Source organism: Dromiciops gliroides, chromosome 4, assembly GCF_019393635.1.
Source record: "Dromiciops gliroides isolate mDroGli1 chromosome 4, mDroGli1.pri, whole genome shotgun sequence".
NCBI classification, from domain to species: domain Eukaryota; kingdom Metazoa; phylum Chordata; class Mammalia; order Microbiotheria; family Microbiotheriidae; genus Dromiciops; species Dromiciops gliroides.
Window position 1 is genome coordinate 450,022,998 of NC_057864.1, and position 24,021 is coordinate 450,047,018.

At 42.5% G+C, this 24,021-nt stretch overlaps 1 protein-coding gene across 6 annotated transcripts in view; it reads left to right on the forward strand.

The window, feature by feature from the left end:
* BCL9 (BCL9 transcription coactivator) overlaps positions 1-24,021 on the forward strand; it is a 120,120-nt gene that overhangs the window by 68,342 nt on the left and 27,757 nt on the right. For 3 of the 6 annotated variants that reach the window (XM_044005557.1, XM_044005553.1, XM_044005559.1), the window contains exon 2: positions 23,407-23,554. The gene's annotated coding sequence lies outside the window, so the exon portion shown is untranslated. Of the gene's footprint in view, positions 1-19,339; positions 19,451-19,701; positions 19,815-20,166; positions 20,249-23,406; positions 23,555-24,021 lie in introns of those variants that run through there. The other 3 variants (XM_044005556.1, XM_044005555.1, XM_044005558.1) reach the window with 3 other exon arrangements.

Genomic DNA, 24,021 nt, shown 5'->3' on the forward strand with positions numbered 1-24,021 from the left:
ACATTTTGAATTTAAGGTTTCTATGGGACTTCCAGTTAGAAGAATCTAATAGTTAGAGATGAGAGTCTGGAGGTTAGGAGAGAGATAGGGTTGGGTTAGCAGAAGTGAGGATCGTCGGCATTGAGACAATAATTGAATCCACAGGAGCTGATGAGATCCCCTAGAAAAACTGTATAGCTTGAGAGAGGAGGAGATCCAAGACACAGCCTTAGGGGCTTTAGGGACTTGACCTGGATGAAGAGGGAGTGGCCAGCCAGATAGAGAAATACCCTGTTAGAGTACTGCCCCAGAAACCTAGAGAGAAAAGAGGGTCAAAGGCTGCAAGGAGGTCAAGAAGGAAGAGGCTTGAGAAAACACCATTAGATTTGGCAATTAAGAGATCTTTGAACACCAGTCCTGGAATCAGGAGGACCTGAGTTCAAATCCGGCCTCAGACACTTGACACTTACTAGCTGTGTGACTCTGGGCAGGTCACTTAACCCCAATTGCCTCACCCCCCCCCACCCCACCCCCACCCCCAAAAAGAGAGAAAGATCTTTGGGGAAAAACAAACAAAAACAAGAAGAAAAAAAAAAGAGAGAGAGAGATCTTTGGTAACTCCTGAGAGAGCCATTTCAATGGAATGAGGAGATCAGAAGCCAGATTGTAGAAAATTAAGAAGAATTAGAGGAAAGGAAGTAGACACACTGACTATAAACAGTCTTCTTGAGGAGTTTAGAGGGACCCTGGCTAATAGAGATAGATACAGCTGAGGTTTTTTGAGGTTGGGAGAGTCATGGCCAATTGTAAGGCAGTAAGGAAACAGTCAGTAGACAGGGAGACATGGGAACCACGTTATGAATGGAATTGCCTTTCTGAATGCCAGACTGAAGAGTATTCATTTTATATTAAAGGTAGTAGGGAATCATTGAAGATTTTTGAGCATGGAAATGACATGATCAAACACATGCTTTGGGAAGATTATTTTGGCATCTGAGTTTTACTCAGATGGACTAGAAGAGGAGAAAGTAGAAGAAAGGAGAGCAATTAGGAGACTATATTTCCTTCTGTATCCTCCCTCCCCTGCCACCCTACCCCAAGTCCAATTACCTCTTCTATATCCAGGGATTAGAGGCACAATGCTCCTTTGATCTAGAAAATCCACTTTAAAATTTTTGGCCCTCCTTTCATACCAGAGAAGAAGGCTGAATTTTTTCCTTTCCTTTTTTTTCTTTCTTACTTTGTTTTTAACAGGGCAAGGAGGGTTAAGTGACTTACCCAAGGTCACACAACTAGTAAGTGTCACATGTCTGAGGCCAGATTTGAACTCAGGTCCTCCTGACTCCAGGGCTGGTGCTTTATCCACAGAACCATCTAGCTGCCCCTTCCTTTTCTTTTATGGGGTGTTTACAGTACCTTCTTTTGTAAATTTTGGGTTAAGTATTTGTTCACAGCCTCTGTGTCATCTGCTGGCCTTTGCTTCTTGTCTTGGCTTTTGCAAAACTCCCCCCAAATTTCCATTTAATTTCTTATACCGATTTGTGATGTATCAAAACCTCAATTGGGGAAAGTTGCAGTGAGGAAGGGCTAACTGTATATTCTTGTTCCCTCAGTGGCTTCATTTGATCTACTTATTAGGGAAAGAAGTGATCTGATAAAGTAATTTGTCCTGAGGGGATGACTACACATTATAAGTTTCATTTGTTACCTCTAGTTTCCTCATACCTACATCTAGAGATATTTAGGATTTGAAAGTACAAGATGAGAGATAATCTTGCATGCAAAGGAATGAATGATTAATGGTAGAATTTCAGAGCAGGCTTTTTTAATATTAAAATTTTCCTTTTGATTATGAACTTAACAATTACCAATAAACATCAACATTTCAGCCTATCATGAACAAAAAAGAGGATTGCACATGAAATCACAAAGTTCTGTTATGTACAATTTTTTTCAAACTGGCTATCAAATTTAGAGAGGCATCATAGTACGTTGTATAGAGAGCTGGCCCAGGAACCCTGAGTGCCTAGGTTCAAGCCCCACCCATGACAAAAACTAACCAAATAACTGTGGGCAAGTCATGTAAACCTCTTCATGCTCTAAGTCAGAGGCGTCCAGCGCTGGTGAGGCCTGAATGAAATTAAAATGTAAATGGACAATATTTAACAAAATAAATTAAAAAACAATAGATAATGTTTAGATAATACATAGACCAGGTTAATATGTGATTTTCTAAGTCAGTTTGTGTCCTGAGGGGATCCCTAAGCACAGGTTACTTACTGGCCTTATTTCTGTTTGGTCTTGGCACCACTGCCCTAGGAAGCTCTCAGAGTTTATAGAAACTACAGAGAAGGTGCTGACTTGTAAAAGGGAAAAAGTTCCCTCACCAAAGAAATGACAGGCATAGACTGGATAGCAAAGTGCTAACCACACAATGAACAGAAATGGGAGCCTATGTTGTCTGAATAAACTCTCTGCCCTCTCTGCTAAACTTGGTCCTGTCTTACTCAATTTAAGGAAAACAAAGATTGAAATGGTTTCGATAGCCTAAGGTATTTCATATATCCTTAGGCACTCTATGCTTGGGAGCTATCTGTAATTATTATGCGTATCTATTATTACTATTATTATTATTATCCATATCAAAAGTTTGTTGTTATTGTTCCACTGCCCTGATTTTTTCAGTGTAGAGAAGTCCCACTGTGGAAACTCTATCCACCAATGCCAGACAGCAACTAATCTGTAACTTAAAGGTTTAGAGAATTTAGGGGAGGCTTCTCAGTATTTAAGTGACTTGCCAATATAGCCAATATGCATAAGAGGCGTAAGTACTAAGTACTTGAATCTAGATCTTTCTGACTATGAAGCTGACACTCTATTATGCCATACTGCTATTTACTCATTATTTATTCATTCATTCATTCATTCATTCATTTGTGGGGTAATGAGGGTTAAGTGACTTGCCCAGGGTCCCACAGCTAGTAAGTGTCAAGTGTCTGAGGTCACATTTGAACTCAGGTCCTCCTGACTCCAGGGCTGGTGCTTTATCTACTGCGCCACCTAGCTGCCCCATACTGCTATTTATTAATAATTATAATTAAGACCCAGATCATTATTGTTGTAATGAGCAACAGCATTAACATTAACAGTAGCAGCCAAAACAGGGAGATAAAATAGAAAAAGAATTGAAATTGGAACCCTAAGTCACAGGGTCAAATCTCAGCTGGACTCCTATAGATGGCCTTAGACAAATCACTTCTCTCTGAGATTCATTCCATTTTTTCATTTGTCAAAAGAATGGGATTAAATTAGATGGCTTTTAAAGTCCCTTCCGGCTCTAAGTACCATGAAGTTCAATGAAGAAACACCTACCGAGTGCCTGTTTTGTGTACGATGTTGGAAATGTATAGTTTGTTACATATCAGCCCAGCCCTTAGGGAACTTTGAGGTGATTGAATATACAGTAAAAAGTGACACAGTAATAATTCACATTTAAACAATACTTTATGGTGGAAGTTCTTAATAATTTTTGTCATAGATTTCTTTGGAAGTGTAAGGAAACTTGCAGACCTCTTCTCAGAATTATGTTTTTATGTTTATTTTTAATTATTTATTTTTTGGAGGCAAGCAGAGTTAAGTGACTTACCCAGGGTCATACAGTTAGTGTCTGAAACTGGAAACTGGATTTGAACTAAGGTCCTCTTGACTTCAGGGCCAGGGCTCTATCCATTGCACCACGTAGTTGCCCCCAGGATTGTGTTTTTATATCCATAAAAGCAAAGTACATAGGATTATAAAGGAAACCAATGATATTGAAATTCAGTTATCAAAATATTTTTAATGAAACAAGTTCCTGAGGCTAAGAACTTTTGCTTTATAATATAAAGTGATTACTATATAGTGCATTGAAGCTCACTACAACTCTGTGAGGTCAGTAGTGTATTATCATTCCTGTTTTGCAGATGATGAAACTAAGGCTCAGGGTCCAGTGTTATATAGCGAGTAAATAAATGACAGAGAGAGAACTTGAAGGAAGATCTTTTGGCTGCATACCTAATACTCTTTCTATCGCATTGTACTATGCCATGATACTGTGTCAAATGAGTGGTCTACACATTGAATGCTATTGGAATTCAAAGGACAAAGATGCCTAAGGGCTCTGCAAACTAAGGAAGGTAGATTCCGAGTTGAGTATTGAAGAACTGGATGGATTTAGAAGAAATGAGGCGGGGGCATGGGGAAGAAGAACTGGGAGGACGACATGGTATGCAGGAAAGCATATTGGCAAACTAAAGACCTGCATTCTGATCCATGTAACTTCCTAGCTATGTGACTTTGGGCAGATAATCACTTATGTACTTGGTTTTCTTATCTGTGAAAGGAGGGATGTTGTACTTGAGGATAGCTAAGAACCTTAGAGCACTGACATTCTAGGCAAGAGTGCATATGCTATATTTTATAACAAACAAAGAGCCAAGGAAGGTTTTTGAGGCAACATGATACCTGCAAAGCTGTAGTTTAGGAAAGTCATCCTTATAGCCATGGATAGAATGGAATGGAGGCAAACAAGGTTTAGTTCAATCAGATTCAACAGACATTTATCAAGCACCTACTCTATATAAGGTACTACATTGAAGACAGGGTGTCTGGTTAGAAGATGGTTGCAGTTGTCCAACACTGAAGTGATGAAGATCAAGAAGACAAGTGTTCTGGAAGTGGAATGGAAATGAAGGGAGAAATCCAGGAAAAAGTAATAGTATTTCTTGAGTAATTAAACACAGGAAGAAAGGGAGAGGAAACATGAGGGATGATCATAAGGTTCAAGATTCAGTGACTAGGATGATGACGGAAACATTGGCAGGAAGAGAAACTGATTTTGAGGAAAAGATATTGAGTTTAGTCATAGATATGTTGAATTTGGATTTATAGCAAGACATCTGGATTGAAATGCATTGTAGATAGTTAAAGATACAGAACTAAAAAGCTCAAGAGAGAGGCCAGGGATGGAAATGTTGATTTGGGAGTTGTTTGCATAGAGATAATAAGAAAAGTCATGGGAGTAAATGAATTCTCTGAAGAAAAAAAATCATATTGAGAAAAGAGCAGAGGACTGAGAACTGAGCCTTGCACTCAGAACTGTCCACCTTTAGAAGATATAAGAAGGAATCTGAGCTAATGAAGAAGGCAGAGGAGTGAATATAAAGGAACAAGGAAAACCAGAACAATGGAACATCATGAAATTGAAAAGAGAAAAGAAATCAAGAAGTAATGTGACACAGGGCTTAGGATAAGTCAGAAGAATTTTCTCCTGTGAGAAGCAAAACCAAAGATGATCAGATAACAAGACAGACATAGGGAGGAATCAAGGGACTATTAAAGTTTAGATTAACTGGGGGGGCAGCTAGGTGGTGCTGTGGATAAAGCACCAGCCCTGGATTCAGGAGGACCTGAGTTAAAATCTGGCCTCAAACACTTGACACTAGCTGTGTGACCCTGGGCAAGTCACTTAACCCTCATTGCCCTACTAAAATAAAATAAAATTTTAAAAATTTTAAAAGTTCAGATTAACCAACTAGATATCAGGACAGACATACCTAAGAAGTAAGGGGAGATAAAATTCTATAACAGGAAAATCAGTTAGGTGTGGCTACTACCTGACCAGAGCTAGGAGACAGAGATAACACCAAAGGTCAGGACCATCATTTCAAAAAAATCCCCCTTGACTCTCAGGAATATGACAAGCATCCAAGCTTTCCCCACCCCAAAAGGGAACTTTTCATTTTCAAGTAGACACCCCATCTATCTTCTACAAAAGCTTTTTCTTTCCTTCTGTTCTGGGAGGAGAATGTTTTTAAGCTCTCCTCCCCTTGAGGTGAAGTCTTCTACATCCCTCTAGGTAGCCTACCCTAGAGCTAAAGTTAAAAAAAAATTAATTCTAATTGGACTGTGTTCGAGAATATAATTCTTTATTGAAGAATACCTAAGGACACCCACCCTTTCCCCCATAACAGAATGGGTGGTCAGCCATACTGAAGACTCCAGAGAAGTCCAAGAGAGGGAGGGTTGAGGAAAAGGGCCATTGGATTGGAGACAGATCACTACCAACCTTGAGAGCAATCTCAGCAGGAACTGACAAACTACAAGGAGTTAAAAAGGGAGAGAGTGATGACGAATTGGAGATTGTTAGTAGTGAAATGAACATGAGAAATAGAATGATCATTTGAGGGCAGTAGGGTTTAAGGTTTATTTAAGGTTTATTTGGGGTTGGTTTGGGTTTTTTTTTTTAAGGATATAAGAAAACAGAACCTGTTTTTAGGCAGAGAGTAAGAACCCCGTGAAGGAGTGATTGAAGATTTAAGAGAGAGGAGAAAAATTTATGCAGCACAATCCTATAGGAGAAAGGAGCAGGATAGCATCAGGAACACAGGTAGAAGTGTCAGCTTTAGCCATGGAAGGCCACCTTTTCCACTGCAACAGGAAGGAGAGAGGACAGAATGGTAGAGGTGGGAAGAGAGAATGAGAAATAAGGGAGTTCATCTTTGATGTGTTGACCTTTTCCATAAAGTAGAGAGCTAGGCAAGGAGGAGGGATGTGGATTTGGAAGTCTGAGGAATGTGTGAAAGATTTGGAATAATTAGTATGCAAAATGATTTGGAGAGTCAATAATGAATGATGAAGTAGTGCCAAGCAGTAGTGAGGGCCCAGAATAGGTCACATAGCAAGAGTCAGCTTGGTCAGAATAATTTTGTGACTTTGTCCAGTAACACTTAGCAGCAGCTCAGGAATGGGAGGTGAGTTAGTTCACTTTATGACTGACCCAGATTTTGGGGGGTGAGAATGGCAAGTTAGAAGAAGATCCAGCGTGTCAGGGCAACATTCAAGTCAAAGGGGTGAGGGAGTTTGGAGTACTAGAGAATTTAATGTTGATGCACCATTCAAGTTGGGTAGAGAGTCTAGCCAAGACAACAGGAAGGGGGACATAGGAAACGACTGAAGATTATGATGAGGGACACAGAGAAAGCAACAGAGAAGATACAGAACATGTATATATTTGGAGAGTGAAAATCAGGAGCAAGAAAGGAGATAGTAAACATAATAAGGACAAAGTAGGAGATTTAGTAATCATTTTTTAAATGCCCGCTGTGTGTCAGGCATTGCAGAGCAAAGAATAACTCAAGGTTATTGATAAGGAAGATTTAATAATAGGAAATAATGATAATAATAATAATAATAATAATGATAGGAAATAATGATGTGAGTATGGTATGGTGCTTTCTAACAAGTGGGATATTCTCCCTAAAGGGAGCAAAGCAATGACCAAAATGATTGGACATATTCAATGACCACCTCCACATAAATAAATCCACTTTTTAAAAATGAAGACAGAGTTGAAATCAAAATCAGCAAAAACTGAGCATCGATTATTTAATAGGATATGTGCAAAAGACATCACATTTGAGTTGACATATCTTCAATATGGGCGTGATCTGCCACAAGTTGGCTCATGACACACAGGGGGCATGTTATCATGCTGCTCGATGCATGTGTACATGGGGTGTATAAAATTGAAAGTACCTAGTCTTTGAGTGCAACTTAAGAGTGCTATAAGCTGTATGTCTCCATGTCATTTCCTTTGGTGGGTGAGTGCAAGATAATAAGCTGGTTCTCCCCCTTAAAAAAATCCTTGAAATATTTTAAAAATTGAGATAACTCAATAATGATCATCATTTGAAAATTTCAGTAATTAAATTGGTCTTATTTTTTTATTTTTATTTTTATTTATACATTTTTTAAAAATGGTTGGCAGTGTTATATACAATTTAGAAACCACTGGTATAGTTAAGAGAGCACTGAATTTGGAATCAAAAGACCCTGGTTTGAATCCATTACCTGTGAGACTTTGGATGTGCCAACAGGATTTGAGGTCCTGTTTCTATATCTGTATAATGGAGGAGGGGGGGGAGGGGGGCAGCTAGGTTGTGCAGTAGATAAGAGTGCCCAGCATGAAGTCAGGAAGACCTGAGTTCAAATCTGGCCTCGGACATCTATTAGCTGTGTGACCCTGGGCAAGTCACTTTACCCTGCTTGCCTCAGTTTCCTCATATGTAAAATGAGCCGGAGAAGGAAGTGGCAAACCACTGCAGTATCGCTGCCAAGAAAACCCCAAGTGGGGTTATGGAGAGTCGGACACAACTGAACAACAGTCTCTGAGATCAGTTGCAACTCTCTCTCTCGAGTTCTATGGGCTATGGTGTAGACAGTTCTAAACTTCCTTTTAGCACCAAAGATAAGATTTTATGTAAGGAAAGAATGAGTAAAGAAGTAGAGTAAGGTGGAGATGCAAGGAAGGCTAGGAAGAACCAGCATTTGTAGGGATGAGACTTTAGAGGTGTGCGAGGGAAATAGTGAGAATACGCATCAGGAAAGGATAGAATTTCAGCGTTAGAATCCAGGCTACCCTTGGTTACCAGTGAGTGATAACTGAAGCATCCCCTCTGTAGGCTGACAAATGGTCACCCACAGAGACCCACTTTCTCCCTCCCAAGCATGGTTAGCAGGCCATCTAAGTAAATAAGAAGGACCAGCCATTCGGGACATTAAAAAATAGCGTGTCACGAGGTGGTGTTTTTAGAGGGCAGAACGTTGGGGAGCAGCGTGGCCATGAAGTTAGCACAATATTAGTTCTGCTTAGTGCTACCCAGAACAGAGCCTTCTGGGCAACTCCCCAGGAAGGGGGTAGTGGGGACCCAAGGTTCAAGATTCATCGAGTGACCTCAGGTGAGACTACGGAAGGCAAAGACAGTGAGAATATTGATTTCTGCCTTACAAAAGAGACAATTACCCCTAAATTTTCCCGGCAGGGATGGAGCTGTGGGGCTCCCATTGACTTTAATGGACTGGTGAGAGCTATGATAGGGAGATTTGTTTCTCCTTCATGTGCAATCTAAAGAAGAAATAATTTCCTGGCTATTTTATTACAGTGTCAGGGCGGGAGCAGCACTAGAGTTAAAGCTGAGAGATGCCTTTCCGGTCTAAGCCCCTATTTTCAGTCATTAATGACTCTCTTGGTGGTATTCCTTTGGGATTGAAATGGTTCCTTTTGAACTATAGGGAAGTAGATGAATTAACATGAAGCATGGTATAACCTAGAGGGTAGATGCCCGACTGTCAGGAGCCTCCTGGCCGTAGGTTGGCTTAAATTTATCACATAAGTTTTGTTCCCTATTTTCTTCATATATAAAATAGGGAGAATAGAACTTCCCATTTAGCACCATTTAGTTATGAATGGCAAAACTACACTGCATTCTATTGGTTACTTTAAAAATGTGATGTAGGGGGGAAATGATAGAGCCAGGAATAGGAAAAACTGGCTTTTCTTCTCAGCTTTGCCACTGACTGACTGCCCATGTGGCCTAAGGAGAGGCAAGTAACCTTTCTATACCTCAACTTGATAGTATCATAGAATTTTTTAGATCAGATAGTCCAATCTCATTTTTAAAGGCCAAAGCGGTGATATCACATTGCTCACACACAGGCATGCTACTGGTTAGTGGCAGGGACAGGACTAAAACTGAGCTCTCTCTATTGATTCCAAGGTCAATGGTATTTCTCCTATATATCATTAGTCACCAATTAACAATTATTTTTTTTTGGCCTGGTAGTGAGGGTTAAGTGACTTGCCCAGGGTCACACAGCTAACATACAGTTATTAAGCACCTACTCTCTGCCAGGCACAGTGCTTGGTAGTGATCAATAAACATTTATTAAGTGTTTACTATGTGCCAAGCACTGGGGATACAAAAAGAGGCAAAATATAGTCTGCCCTGAGGGAGCTGACAATCCAATGGGAGAGACAAGAAGAAAACTTATACGTACAGACAAGCTATATAGAGGATAAATGGGAAATTCATTAAGATTAAGAGGGAGTAAGATAGGCTTCTTGTTGAAGGCGAGCTGGGGCTCCCATTGACTTTAATGGACTGGTGAGAGCTATGATAGGGCTTGAAAGAAGCCAGGAGGTGGAGATGAGGAGAGAGAGTATTCTAAGCATGGGAGATTAGCCATTGAAAAGACTCTTGAGGGGCAACTAGATGGCACTGCAGTGGATAAAGCACTGGCCCCAGATTCAAGAGGACCTGAGTTCAAATCCAGCCTCAGACACTTGACACTTACTGTGTGACCCTGGGCAAGTCACTTAACCCTCATGGCCCCACCAAAAAAAAAGAAAGAAAAGAAAAGAAAAGACTCTTGAGTTAGGAGATAGAGTGTCTTGTTCATGGGACAGCCAAAAGACCAGTGTCACTGGATCAAAGAGTATTTATTGGGGCATAAGGTATAAAAAGACTGGAAAGGGAGGAGGGGTTAGGTTATGAAGGACTTTCAATTTCTAACAGGATGGTGTTGATAGCACTGGAGATCTATGCTTTGTGAAAATCACTTTGGGGGCTGAATGGAGTATGTGTGTGTATTGGGGGGCAGGGGACAAGGCAGGCCAACCCACCACCAAATAGTTTATTACAATAATTCAGGCATGAGGTGTGATGAGGATCTGCACTAGATTAGAGGCAGTGTGCGAGGACAGAAGGGAGCGTACTGGAAAGATGTTGTAAAGGTAAAATGGACAGGCCTTGCCAACAAATTGGATATGGAGGGTAAGAGATAGTGAGAAACTGAGGTTGTAAGCCTGCAAGACTAAGAAGATGGTAGTACTCCCAATAGAAAGTTGGAGGGTGGTGCGGGAGGGAGAAGTGTTTAAGGGGAAGTGGTACTGTGGATAAAGTGCTGGGCTTAGATCAGGAAGACTCATCTTCCAGAATTCATATCTGGCCTCAGACTCTTATCAGTTGTGTGACCTTGGGCAAGTCACTTAACCCTGGTTGCTTCAATTCCTCTTTTGTAAAGTGAGCTGGAGAAGGAAATGACAAACCACTCCAGTATCTTTGCCAAGAAAACCCCATTTGGGATCACAAAGAGTGAGACATGACTAAAATGACCGAACATTACATAATGTCTAAAGGGCAGCAGAGAGACTGAGGCAGGAAAGGTAGATCTGAGAATCATCAGTATAGAGATGGTAATTAAATCCTTGGGAGTTGATGATGTCACCAATTGAAGTTCTATAGAGGGAGAAGAGAAGAGGGTATAAAGTGTTCCAAGTAAAAAATAAAAGTCAATTTTTTTTTAATCAAAGGAGATTCTCTCTCTCTCTCTCTCTCTCTCTCTCTCTGTCTGTCTCTCTCTCTCTCTCTCTCACACACACACACACACACACACACACACACAGCCATACCCCCACACATTATATGTGTGTATATGTGGTTGTATATATATACATATATGTGCATATATCTATGTTCTTTAAAATACATACAAAACAAATACATAGACACTGGAGATCCAGAGATAAAAATGAAATTGTCCCTGCCCTTAAGGAGCTTACATTCTTTTTTTTTTTTTTAGTGATGTAATTAGGATTAAGTGACTTGCCCAGGGTCACACAGCTAGTGTTAAGTGTCTGAGGCCGGATTTGAACTCAGGTACTCCTGACTCCAGGGCCAGTGCTCTATCCACTGCACCACCTAGCTGCCCCATGGAGCGTACATTCTTTTTTTTTTTTTTTTTTAACGGGGCAATGGGGTTAAGTGACTTGCCCAGGGTCACACGGCTAGTAAGTGTCAAGTGTCTGAGGCTGGATTTGAACTCAGGAACTCCTGAATCCAGGGCCGGTGCTCTATCCACTGTGCCACCTAGCCGCCCCCGGAGCTTACATTCTAATGGGAGAGACAACAGGTTCTTGTAGAGGAAGATACAAATACAAATAAAGCAAACACAGGGGGAACAAGAAAGACTTCATGCAGAAGGTGGCTTTTGAGCTGAGATTTGAAGGAAAACAAGGATTCCAGAGGTGAAGGTTGAAGGTAGAATGCAGATCGTGTATGGAGAACAACCAGTGTGCAAAGGTGCAGAAATGGGAGACAGATTGCCTTGAGTGACGAAAAGCAAGAAGGGCAGTAAGGCTGGACCATAGAATATATAGGAAGGAATGATGTGGAAGGCTGGGACCAGATTGGAAAGAAATTTAAGTGCCAAACAGCTGAATTTATCTTTGATAATAGAAGTAATGGAGAGCCACTGGAGTTCATTCAGTAGGGCTAGGACATGAACACATCTGTGCTTTAGGAAAATCTTTTTGGTGGTTGTGTGAAGCATAGATTGGAGTGGGGATATATTTGAAAGAGGGAGGCCAGTAATGAGGCTATTGCTGTATTCTAATCGAGCAGTGGTAGAGGCCTGAACTAGGGTGGTGAATGTATAGGTGGGAAAATGAGGGATATATGTGTGTGTGACATATATCGGAAAAGGAATTAGCAAACCACTCTGGTATCTTTGGGAACACAAAGAGTCAGACATGACTGAAACAACTGAATGATGATAACAATGTGACATATGTACATTAGAATATATGTATATGTGTATATCTAGACATACACACATATACATGTGTGATGTGTGTACATATATCTTTTTTGTGGGGGGTGGTAATGAGGGTTAAGTGACTTGCCCAGGGTCACACAGCAAGTAAGCATCAAGTGTCCAAGGCCAGATTTGAACTCAGGTCCTCCTGAATCCAGGGCCAGTGCTTTATCTGCTGTCCCATGTGTACATATATCTTTATACAATTACACACATATACTTGTGTGTGTATGTGTATATGACATTGCAGAGAAAGACAGGACAAGATTTGGCTCCTAATTGGATATGTGAGGAGAAGGAAATTAAAGCATTAAGAATTACCACAAGGTTGCAAACAGGGTGACTGGGAGTATGGTGTCAACAGAAATAGAGAAATTTGTAAACAAGTTGGGTGATTTGGGGTTTTTGTTTTGAGGGAAATAAGAGATATTGAGTTCTTTTTTTGAACATCTTAAGTTTGAGTTGCTTAAGGGACATCTACTTTAAAATGTCTTAGAGTCGGGGCAGCTAGATAGCGCAGTGGTAAAGCACCGGCCCTGGATTCAGGAGTACCTGAGTTCAAATCCAGCCTTAGACACTTGACACTTACTAGCTGTGTGACCCTGGGCAAGTCACTTAACCCTCATTGCCCTGCAAAAAACAAACAAACAAAAAAATGTCTTAGAGTCAGTTGCTGATGCAATATTGGAGCTCAGGAGAGAGTCTGTGTCTGGATATACATATACATAGATACATACATACGTATATTCCTGAGTCATTTAGGAATCACCTGAATTAAGATGATAATTTAATTGATGAGGTCCCTAAGTGAGAGAGGATAGAGAAAAATAAGACATGGGCCCAGGACAGAGCAATAACATCCATCTTCAATTAATGTTTTGGTGGTAATGGATGATGATCCAGCAAAGAATGAGAAAAAGCAATTAGACAGGAAGGAAGAGAACTAAGAGACAAATGCTTACCAAATTTGTTTTTATCACAAAGCTAGGAGAGAAAGCTAATAAGCTGGATGCCAAAATCAGTATTCAAAACAATTTCAACAAGCTAGAATCCGATAAAAGCCAAATCTAATAATATGCAATGTAATAGGAATAAATGTAAAGTCTTCTGTGTGAGTTAAAAAAAATCAGCTCCATAAGTAGAGGCTGAGAGGAATGTGACAACAATTTATATAAGAAAAACACCCCAGAGTTTGAGTGCACTGCAAGCACAATATGAGTTGACAGAGTGATATGGCAGCCCAGAACCCCCTCATGTGTTCATAGAAGCTGAGCATCCAGAACAATAGAAGTTATAATCGTGCTGTGCCCTTTTCTGGTTAGGTTGCATCTCGAGGCATTGGGTTCAGGTCTGGGCTCCACATTTTACAAAGAACATTGAAAATCTAGAGAAAGGAAGGAAGGAAGGAAGGAAGGAAGGAAGGAAGGAAGGAAGGAAGGAAGGAAGGAAGGAAGGAAGGAAGGAAGGAAGGAAGGAAGGAAGGAAGTGAAAGAAAGAGAAAGGAAGGAAGGAAAGAAGGAAGGAAGGAAAGAAAGAAAGAAAGAAAGAAAGAAAGAAAGAAAGAAAGAAAGAAAGAAAGAAAGAAAGAAAGAAAGAAAGGAAGAAAGGAAGAAAGAAAGGAAGAAAGGAAGAAAGAAAGGAAGGAAGGAAGAAAGAAAGAAAGAAAGAAAGAAAGAAAGAAAAAATCTGGAGCTCATTTAGAAGAAAACCAGGACAGTGAAGAGACTCAGAGCAGCATGCCATATGAGAACTGGATGAAGGATGCAGGATTGCTTAGGCTGGAAATGAGAAGATTGGGCGGGGTTGGGGCAGGAACAATGTGATAACCTGATAGCCGTAGTCATTGGCTGTTTGAAGGGATGTCTTGGTGAACGAAGTTTGATTAGTCTTGGCAGAAATAGCAACAAAAGGTGGAAGTTGGAAAGAAGCAGATTTCAGCTCTATAGAAAAGAAAACACCCTAATAATGAGAGCATCCCAAACTGGAAAAGGCGAAGCTCCCAGATTTAAAGGTCATCCTGACAGCACTTGACCAAACTTCAGCCACATAGAAACAGCGGGAGTTAATAGCAAGTTACCAAGATTCATTAGTTAAAATAGGAAGTTGTCAAATGACACCTTCATATCCCAGGTGATTTACTTTCTGGTTTTTGCTTCTCTGCCCAGAAACCCAGTTGCCAAAATTGTTAAGGGCAGCTCTGCCCTAGGGTAATGAGTGAGTTCTCTACACTGGAGATCTTCAAGTAGAGGCATTATGATTACTTTTTAATGATTGGGGGGGTGGGGAGGAGAATTAGACAATTTTAGAGGTTCCTTCTAGCTCTGACCTAAACTTCTAGAATCTAGGTTAGATAGGGCTTTTTCTTTTTGTTTTTTTGGTGAGGCATTTGGGGTTAAGTGACTTGCCCAGGGTCACACAGCTAGTAAGTGTTGTGTCTGAGGCCAAATTTGAACTCAGGTCCTCCTGACTCCAGGGCTGGTGCTCTATCCACTGCGCCACCTGGCTGCCCCAGATAGGGTTTTTCAAGACTTGAGGGTACAGTACAATCTTGGGGAAGTGGGAATGGTAGTTTATAACAGCCATATTCCTAATTTATAATGGCATTTAAAAATTTACAACTCACTTAATCTTACTAGAAGGTAGTCATGCCGAACTTTCAGAGAGTAAAAAAGTTTCTATGGGAGTGAATTTCAGTAATACATTGTCTTCCTGGGCAAGAAAATTCATTGCAACTTAACGAAATTGAGCTTATTTTATCCATGCATCATTTTCATCCGTTGCTATTATGATGAACAAATTTGGGGATGCAAAACTCAAACATCTGCCTCCTAAGATTTCCCCTCCCCCCAAGATAAAAGCCCTGATCCCCTTTCAGTTTCCTTTTAAAGTGTAGTCTTCCCCCATTAGATCCTATGCTCCTTGAGAGCAGGGACTCTTTTTAAAAAAATTTGTATGTATGTCCCCAGTGCTTAGCATAGTGCCCGGGATGGAGGAAAAGCTTTAAAAAAGATGTTTATTGACTTACTATTTTTAGAATACCATTTAACAGTATACCATTTAGTTGTTTGTTTTTTCTTTTTCTTTTTAGGAGTAGTGTTCTTATCTTAGAATGTATATATAAATATAAACTGCTTGAAAGCCAGGTCTTTCTTGATATATTTTTAATGAGTTCCGTGCTTTTTAAATGATTTACTGTTTTTATCTTCACAATGTGCTAGGCACTATACAGCAGAATATAGAACTCTCAAGTTTGACTGAAGGGCACAATCCCGAGGTGAGAAACTAATGAAAATAGTAAGGCCATTTAATAGACTATATTATCATTCAAAATGCCACATCTATTCCATGTGCCATGCAGATAAATTAGCATTGCTTGGGGAACTTTAACCTTTAAATTTTCTGGCTTTTTCCATGCTTAAATTCCCAACATTATTGTTCCTTTTACCAAGGTATTAATATTCATTTAAGTTTTCTTTCTACTTCAGTAAATAATGCTGAACTTTGACTTATTTGGTTGAATAGGGTTTATTGTTCATTACAACCAGTGAGAGCATCAAGGTATTTTATGTATCTATGCATATATGTACACACCCATTGTTATTAGAATGAGTTTGTTCTTGGGCATTCTGGGTAGAGGTGATGAACACCCCAGGCCCAGGGCTGCCTGAAACCTATTGTGGCATTGCCTATTTATTATGAATACAATTTATATGCTCTTCCCTCTACCAGAAATGGCAATCCAGAATTTTTATTGCACAGTCTCAGATTTGGTTGTCTTTTCTGCTGCTGCTACTTGACAGCCTCTCCTTGGTTACAGAGGTCCTTGGCTATCCTATAATTCAATTCAGCAAAAACCTTTCATTTTACTCATTTCTATTCTTGTTTACAGTGTAGAATATTTCCTTTGACATTCATTCATTTAATGCTGTTTGTTATCACCACCCCCTTTTCCTCCCTAGTCCTCATATAACCATAGTAATAATAGGAACCAAGAAAAAGGAAATCTTGCTTTCTTAACTAGAAAAGATGTGGTACCATTTGTCACAGAATCAAAATGGGGGAGACATGGTCTAGAAACTTATATGACTAGTTAAGAGTTTTAAATGGATTTCCAGAGCAGCAAGTCAGCTTTATCATTTAGCACTCTTTATTTCTACAGTTTTGGTTCTTCTTTTTTTTTTTTTAAGTAGTCTGCATTTAAATAGTCAGCAGTCATTCTTTAATATAGTGCTATCAGGTAGTATAGCAAGATTATTCTAATTTACATATAGGGAAGCTAATAAAAATATTCTCAAAGCCACAAGTGAATAAAGTCAGAGACAACATAAGATTTCTTTTGGTCATTTGGCCCCAGTTCATCTCTATAAGGAGAATAATGAAATTCAGTTCAATTCAATAAACATTTATTAATATGCCAAGCACTGTGCTAAGTGCTGGGGATACAAAAAAAGAAAAAGAAAGACCACCCCTGCCCTCAAGTACCTTACAATCTAATGATTTTTAATAAGAATCTAATAAGCACATTATAATGATAGCCTTTTATATTGGGGGTGCATGTATGTATGTATATTATATATATATAGAGAGAGAGACAGAGAGAAAAACAGAGACAGAGACAGAAAGAGAGAGACAGAGAGACAGAGAGACAAGGAGAGACAAGGAGAGGAGAGAGACAGAGAAAATGTTAACTTATCTTATTTGACTTTGGGATAGAAATGGCTGCTTCCCCCCCCCCCCCCCCATTTTACAGATGAGAAAAGCAAGAACTTGAAACTAAGTTTCCTGAAAGTCTAGTATTCTTTCTGCTGGCTTCCTAATATTCCACATCTTATCCACCTGATTTGGAGAGTCATTTTGGGCAGTGAATTGAGTTGCAAAGAATGGATAAAATAAAAAGCTTTTACTGTTTGCAAACGACACATGTATTATCTCAGTTGATCTCAACCACCCTGGAAGGTAGATGCTGTTATTACCCCCATTTTACAGATGAGGAAACAGGCTGATAGAGGTTAGGTGGCTCACTCCCCGGTAGTATGGCTATTTAGGTGACTGGGGTTTATAGAACACAGGCCTTCCCAATCCCAAGTTTGCCGCTTCATCTACCAAGCCCATCAAGCAATGTACCAGCAAGTGAGTTAGAGCATTCCATTCCGTGTGGCTTTTGGAGGTGACCTAGTTTTAGAGAATATGCAAGTGGAGATAGGAATTTGGAAGGCCTCTTCCAAGCCAGACTCTGTCGCTCACTAGCTGTTTGACCTCTATACTTAGAGGCTGTTAGGTGGCACGGTGTACACAGTGTTGGACTTGGGAGTCAGGAAGACCCGAGTTTAAATCCGGTCTCAGTCAATCACTTAGTCTGTGGGCAAGTTACTTAATATCTCTCTGCCTCTGTTTTCCTTCTCTGTAAAATGGAGCTAATCTACCCTCCCTCCCAGGAGGATAAAATGAGGTAATATTTGTAAAGCACTTTGCAAACCGCTTTATAAATGCTAGCTATTATTACACCTCGATTGTAAAATGAGGTTATGATATTTGCACCCACTACCCTAGAAAGGTGGCGTGAGGTTCAAATGAAAAGAAAATTTTGTACGTTAAAATGATATATCGATGCAAGCCGCTGGTGATTTAAAAAAAAACCCAACATTTTCATAACAGGGATGAATTCGCCTTGTGTTCAGAAGGGGGTCTGGACTCAAGGATGGGTGGACATATCCTTAAGAGAGACTTTAGGGAATAAAACTGAGCTCTCTGGAGCCTGTCTCTTTTTCCTTTCTTTTTCTTTTCTTTTATTTTTTTAAACCACTGACTCATTGTATGACTTTCAGCAACATGTTCTCACCATGATGCCTTCATTTCTCCATTTGGGGGAAAAAAAAAAAAAGATAATCGCCCCGGCCACCCACCTACTTCACAGGGATGACTGTGCTTTGAGCCGTCAGAAGAAAGGTGCTCAGAACATCCCGAGTAGTAATACTATAATAATAGCAATGGGCCTGGAGCAATTGAGGATTCTGGGGAGAGGCACCATGTGGTCACTCTAATCTGGTTCAGACTGGGGCCGGGCTCTAGTTGGAGGAAACTGATCGCCTACCTGCGGGCATGGGACGGTGGGGGGGGGGGGGAGACACCTTGACAATTACCTGATTGAGGGGGTGGTTCCTAGGGGAGAGCGCAGCCCGGGAGAGGGGAGCACGGGGTGGGTGTGTGAGTCGAGGGGCTTTGCAAAGTCCAGAGGGGCTAGCGAGGTGGAGGGTGGACCCGGGGGCAGAAAGGGAAAGAGCCCGCGGTCAGGGGGCGCTGGGAGGAGGCGGAGGGGCTGGCCCCGTCCCCTTTCCGCCAAAGATGGCTCAATTCCACACTCCCTCTTCCCCCCGCCCCCCTTCTCGCGGCTCCCACACCACTTTCCACTTCTCAGGCCCCACGGTCAAGTGCCTGGAGGGAGGGAATGGGGTGGGGGTGGGGAGGAGAGGGACCTCCGCCCAACACGATCCCCGCCACCCCAGTGGGAAACCGGGCTTGAGCGGGAGGCGGAGGTGGGGAGAGGGGGAGTTGGGGGTGGGGTGGGGGGTCTGCCCCTTTAAGGAGGGAAGGAATGGGAGTCACCCTGATTGGGGTGACGAACTGGGGAGGGGACCTACTGGGCGGGGTTATGCAAATAAAGAGGCAATGACGATGATGGGCGGTTCCATAGTAAAATGGTGGCGGGGAGGGGGAGGGGGAGGGGGAGGGGAGTACAGGAGGCGGGGCTATTCTGGAGGCGGGGAGACGGAGGGGGCGGGGACTATCTGAAAGGGGGGGCGGGAAAATGGAAAGGGAGGGAGGAAGCGGGCGGGTTGGTACCATTGAACGGCTGGGGCGGGGGGGGGCGAGGAGGAAGAAGGCATTCCTTTGGATCCAGCCCTCCTGAGCTGCGGGGCTGGGAAGGAGCTAAGAGTGCGAGGAGTAGAGGGCTCAGCGGTGTCCCCCTTCCCTTAGCCTGGCGGGAGGAAGAGAGAAGGTAGAGACCAATCCCTTCCCGCCCCCACCACCCCCTCCCGTCTTCTTGGGCGGGGCGGGCGGCCGGCGGGAGGGGGGGCGGTGGTGGAGGAGGAGCCGAGGGAGGGCGAAGGGGAGGGGGAAGGGGCGGTACCACACGAGGGGGAGCCGGAAAGGGGGAGGCGCCGGCGGACAATGGAGCCTATGTGTGCCTGCGGGAGTGGGACGGCTCCGCCGCCGCCGGGGGGAGACGCTGCGCCGCCGCCGCCGCCGCCGCCGCCGCTGCCGCCGGCCCCGGCCCCGGCCCCCCGGGGCTGAGAGCGGCCGCCGATCGTCGACCCCCGCCTCCAGTCCTCCCCGCCTTCCCCTCCCCTCCCGGTGTCGGGGTAAGTGGCAGGGCCGGGGAGGGGGAGGGGCGGGGGAGGGGAAGGGCCCGGGGAGGGGGGGAAGGTCCGCGTGTTCTGGAGCCGGCTCCGGGGAGGGCACTGCCAAGGGGGAGTTCAACTACTGCGAGAAGCCTCGGGGGGCGCGGGAGGGGGCGGGGTCGGAGGGGGGAGCCCACGACGAGGGACCGAGCTCCGGCGCACTTGGGGGGGCTGGGGTCCGCAGGCGGGGCAGGGGGCTTCGGAATGTGCCGCGTTGAGGGAGGGCCCGGGGGAGGGAGTCCTGGGGGGAGGTCGGGTGTGGAATGACTGGGGAGGAGAGGCCGGCCCCCGGGGGCTCGTCTGGACGTAGGGCCACCCTTCCCGGGGGTCTCGGATGGAGGCGCGAGACCCAGACTCGGGGGAGTGAGCGCATGCGAAGCCAATGGCCCCAGCAGGTGAGTTGGTGGTTGGGTCAGTGAATCCCGGCCAACTCCAGTCCTTGAGAGGCGAAGTCTCCTTTGGCAGGCATTGGCAGGGTGGGCGTAAGCGGGGATCCCACCCGTTGAGGGGTGTCACATTCGGGGGATGAAGGGACACAGGCCTGGACAATCCCGTAATAGCATCACTGGACGCCCGTCTAGCGGTGCTGCCAAACTTGCCTAGATGGGACTAGCCTACCCTCAGAGAGCTTAGCATCTAAAGGAAAGCAGAGAAATAGGAGTCCAGGAATGGTGAGGAAGAGGAACTCGGACCCTAAATTGGGTGTTACTAGAGGAGAAGAAAAATCCTAAACACCCTGGGCTATCAGTAAGCTATTAAGCGTTTTTGTTAGAGCCCTACTGTGTGCTAAACAAAGACAAAACAGCCCCTGCCCTCAAGGATACGTTTAAATGGGGCGGATGATTTTCAGAGTTAGAGGAAACTCAGAGATGGGTAGATTTTTTTGAGGAATGTTCAAATTTCAGGCAAATAGACAACCTGGAATGGCCTCATAAATGCGGTAGTGATTCCTTGGTGCATAGATGAAAGACTATTACCTATTTCTATGATAATATTAATAGATGGTGAATCTTTTGGTGTGTTGCTTGTAGGAAGGCATTCACTCTGTTCATTGAATAGGATGGTCCCAGCAAGAAAATATTTGGGGACATTGATTTGAGCTTTTGTTCAGTGATTATATGATGGTAAAAGGGCATTAAATAGCGTGTAAGAGGGGTGAAAATAGCGTGTAAGAGGGGTGGTGTATAAACATTGTGAGCATGGGAGCAAGAACTAGTCGGAATTGTACTAAATGTCATTGGGAAGTTGTGAGAGAAGCAAGAATGAATTAAATTCTGGACCTCAGGTGAAAAATTCAGAAAGGGTTCCTTATGCTTTAAAAAAAAAACACAGAAAATGTCAAGGACAGAAATGGAGTTATAAAGGAAGGGCATTGTTTAATGGAAGAAGAATGCTTTGAGGGTATGGTGTTTATAATTTGGTCCAATGAAGGCCAAAGGTGACCTTCATGAGCTTTAAGAAGTAAGATGAGAGTGTCAGGCCAAGTGGAAGGATGCCTGATAATATTGGATCTGAGATGATAGTCTGGAGTTGAGGTGTCACAGAAAACCACAAATTGACATTATCTATGTTCTAGTGGGTGGGTGTGGATACATATATATGTATATGCACCACCCCACATGTATATATGTTCTATTGTATTTTTATTTTGTTTTTTAATCTGGTTCCTTGTTAAGGAGTTTGAAGGGTGCAGGGTTTGGCTCTTCTTATTCTAAAGGAATGGAGGGGAGGAAAAATGGGGGATATCCAGAATGTGAATTAATTGACTAATCCTTGAAGCTTTTTGTTTTCTTTGTGTAAAACAGCATAGAATATATGCTTCATCTTTCTTACTAACCTCAGAGTCTAGGCTGAAAATGGTGAAAATAAGATCTCCATATAATGTGACTTGCTTTATTTGAGGATTTCCACTCCCCCACCCCCCCCACCCCACCTCCCGACGATTCCAATGAAATCCAATGTAAAGGCAAATTTGTTTTCTGTTTGTTGGCAGTTGTTATTTTTTAGTGCAGAAGAGTATATAAACACGATGCTACTTAGTATAGGTTATAGAGCTTTGGACTTAAGATCAGGATGTCAGCTCTGCCGTTGACTTGCTTAGCCAATAAATCACTTTGTCTCCTAGTTTTCCGGTTTTTGAAATGTAACACCAATGTGCCTTCCTAACCTGTGTCTCAGTAGTTAACAAATGAATATCTCTCTGTGAAATCTTTCATCTCCTTTAAGAAAGCATTAAGGTAGCCTAACCTTTTTCTCACTACTAATAATAGTAATAATCAGTAACATTAAGCAGCTGGCTGGTATTTATATAGTTCGTTACATAGATGATCTCACTTGAGTTCCTTGACATATGGGTGATTTAGTTAGTATTCAATTCCACAAACTTTTTAAAAGCCTGTACTAGATCCTGGGGATACAAAGACAAAAGAAATCCTTCTCTATAGGTATACAGATGAGTAAATAAAAAAATATTTGCAGAGTAAATTTTTGGAAGGGGACCACCTTAACAACCAATGGAATTATAGAGGGAGTGGCTCTTACTGCCCCCATTTGTCAGATAAGACAACTGAAGGTTAGAAAGATTAAATGAATAGTTCAGGGCTCATAAGTGTCAGAAGCATGATTGGAACCCTGGTCCTCCAAACTCCAAACCCACCTACCTTCCAGGGGCAGAACAGATTCAACCTTAGAGCAAATATCATGGCAAATGGGAGCAAAGAAAGAAGAGCGATGCTATACACCATGTTCAGTGAAGAGATTTGGACAGTTGCCCTTGGGACCATAGAGCCAACACTTCTCCTCCACCTGTGGTGCCTGATGCAGGCAGCATTCGGTTTTATATTTTGTTATCTCTATGTCATTTCCCTGTTGGAAATGTGGTCCCTCTCCCCATTCACTGGTAATAGCAGTGACTGCTCTAGGTGGCAGTTGAGATGCTGTGTCCAGGTTCTGCCCTAAATTAGAAACAGTGGGGAGAGTCCTGCCTCGTACCTAAATTTCATTCATCACCTCTAAAATAATAATGGTGGAATAGCACACTTGTCTTAATGCCCACGTACCCATGATGCTAGGGGATACATAAATACAATCTAGGCTTGCTTATTCATGGGTTGTTTTTCAGTTTGAATGACTCAAGCTCCTGACTGTCACCTTTCCTCCCTCCTGTACATTTTGCTGCTAATTAGCATCAGGGGCACACAAGAGAAGGAAATAAGAAAGTCAGCTTTACTAACTATGTTGGGGGGGGTTATAACTTTCTAAAAAGGCTTTTATATTGTCGATATAGTTTCATTTTCTGTATTCTGTTTGTCCTCACTTATCAAAAATTTTCCAAGAGGGTCTTGATAATTTGCAGTGTGGCTACCCCTCAATATCTTGATTTTTGGTGATTTCTCCTTGTTCTTTATGATCCGACTAATATATACATATAGACTTGCTGCTTGTTCCCTTTGCCAAATACTGGTGGGGCAGCCAAGTGATGGGAAGAGAGTTGTTTTCTGTGGGACCAACCCAGATTAGGATTTGAAATTTTGCTTTCTTTTGTTCCCTGTAGTTCTGGCCTGTTGACTTTAAAGTGTGACTAGCTGGTGTATTTCTAATTTGACTTGCCTGGCCTCCTCGAAGGAAGTCCAGATCATCCCTGGAAAGATCTACAGTGTTCCAATGTGGAGGAGCAAGAAGCAGGCTGAAAGCCTTTGAAGGTAAGGCACCAGGGACATACCTTTAAAATTGGAGGGGGGTGGGGTGGGGGGAGGTGGGGGAAGTGTTGCATGGTGTTGCTTTTAATTAAAAATGTTTTCCATTATAGCTTCTGATGTAAATGGAGTTGGTTTGCTCCACAGTGAACACATCGCCAGAGGCAAAGTGCCTGTAGTCTACTACAAGCAGAAAATATGTCAGCAGGAATGGACTTTATACCATTCATGTAGCCAGGATCATAGCTTTGGATGGAGCTGGGAGAGATCTTAGGTCAACTTCATTTTACAGGGGAGGAAACTGAGGTCTAGGAGGTTACATGACTCACCTAAAGTCACACATCTAATATGTGACTAAAGCTGGATTTGAACCCAGGCCCTCTGACTCATATCCAGCATTCTTTCTATTGCTCTTCTCTGTAGGGACGGATTGTAGCTTTCATGGGTTGATAGAGGGATAGATCCATGAGTTC